The following is a 2,300-nucleotide window of genomic DNA, read 5'->3' as shown; positions in this document are numbered from 1 at the left end:
TTTCAAGTTTAGAGTTGAAATAATAATATCTATCAAAACTTAAAATTCAACTGACAGTAGAAAAAATATCTATTCCTATTTAATTCTATTTAATCCCCAAACTTGAAACTGTACTTAAACCTGGCTTTTTAAACGAACTTTTTCTAAATTTATTTAACAATAACCATAGAAAAAACTGAGTTGTGTTTCTCTGTATTAAATAAATATCTACTTTTGTAGTTGTAAGAAAAAGAACAGATGAGCATATTATCAACAATTCTCTGTATGCGTACATTTAAGGAATGACAAGAATTATTAACTTATTTAAAAATTCTAGCTTTTGTGCCTTTATTTCCTTTAGTTAAAAGACAAGCTTTGCTTGAGCAATTTATGTCTTATTTCTCTGATCATTTCCACTCCCACTTTGGGGCCTCCTGCAAACTGCTGGATGTTGTTTGCAGGATTAAATGTGTGAACAACAATAGCATAAGGAACACATCAGTGTGTTTCAATGAATTCAAACAGAAAAACATGGAACCTTAATGGGTCTGGGAAGAGAAAAGAGCCTGTCAAGGGACACAATGTGTATTTCTCCAAACATGAACATACAAAATTTCAAGCCAACAGAAAAAATTTCATTAAAAAAATCATTGTTGCCAACATCTACAATAAGTAACCCCTTCTGCAGATATTACAAACAATAACATTATAACACTAAATAAACTTTACTTATGGCAAAATGCAAGTGATATTTTATATTTTGAAGATAATAATATCATTGAAACATCAGAGAATCCCACATCAGAGACCATTTTTTTCTTTCAAGTATTGCTTAGTTGATATTGGAATTTTTTATACAGTTCACATTTATCGCTTAATGTTAAAAACTTTACATAGTGTTTACACCTGGTCATGAATTATATTCTGGGAACTTAGAAAGAAATATAGCAAACTTTAAGATGTCACTGTTTTTTTTTAACGCTGAGTAGAACTCTAAAGTGTATATGTGCCACACCTTCTTTATCCATTCTTCTATTGATGGCATCTAGGTTGTTTCCAGGTTCTGGCTATTACAAATAGTGCTGCTATGAACATAGCTGAACAAATGCTTTTGGAGTATGATAGAGCATCTCTTGGGTATATTCCCAAGAGTGGAATTGAGGGATCCTGAGATAGATTGATTACCAGTTTCCTTAGAAACCGCCACACTGATTTCCAAAGTGGTTGCACAAGTTTGCGTTCCCACCAACAATGGATGAGTGTTCCCATTACTCCAAAACCTCTCCAGCATAGGCTATCATTGGTGTTTTTGATTTTAGCCATTCTGGCAGGGGTAAGATGGTATCTCAAAGTTGTTTTAATTTGCATTTCCCTGATGGCTAAGGAGGTTGAGTATGATCTTAAGTGTCTTTTGGCCATTTGAACTTCTTCTGTTGAGAATTTTCTGTTCAGTTTAGTACCCCATTTTTTAATTGGGTTAATTAGAGTTTTAATGTCTAGTTTCTTTAGAGGAATATGGTATGTATTCACTCAGAAGTGGATTCTAGCCATAAACAAAGGACATCGAGCCTATAATTTGTGATCCTAGAGAAGCTATATAAGAACGTGAACCCAAAGAAAAACATATAGCTATTCTCTTATATATTGGAAGATTGCCGGGCAAAAGTTGGGAACAGGAGGGTGGGGTGGTTTGGGGGGAAGGGGAGATGAGGAGAGAGAAGGGAGAAGCGGAGGATTGGGGAGAGCTTGGGGGAATGGGATGGTTGAGATGGAGGAAGGGTGGATATTGGAGCAGGGAAGAAGGTATCTTAACTAAGGGAGCTATTTTAGGGTTGGTAAGAGACTTGGCTAGAGGGGTTCCCAGGTGTCCAAGAATATGTCCCCAGCTGGGTCCATGGGAAGCAGAGGAGAAGGTGCCTGAACTGTCCTTATCGCATAGCCACACTGATGAATATCTTGCATATCACCATAGAACCTTCATCTGGCGATGGATGGAGATAGAGACAGAGACCCACATTGGAGCACTGGACTGAGATCACAAGGTCCAGATGAAAAGCAGGAGCGAGAACATGAGCAAGGAAGTCAGGACCGCGAGGGTTGCGTCCACACAAGGAGATGGTAGGACTGATCTAATGGGAGCTCACCAAGGCTAGCTGGACTGGGACTGAATAAGCCTGTGATCAAATTGGATCCTCTGAATGTGGCTGACAATGAGGGCTGACTGAGAAACCAATGATAATGACACCGGATTTTGACTCTATTGTATGTCCTGGTTTTTTGGGAGCCTAGTCTGTTTGGATACACACCTTCCTTGACCTGGA

This window comes from Microtus ochrogaster, linkage group LG1, assembly GCF_000317375.1.
Source record: "Microtus ochrogaster isolate Prairie Vole_2 linkage group LG1, MicOch1.0, whole genome shotgun sequence".
Taxonomy (NCBI): Eukaryota; Metazoa; Chordata; class Mammalia; order Rodentia; family Cricetidae; genus Microtus; species Microtus ochrogaster.
This window is presented reverse-complemented; position numbering follows the sequence as displayed.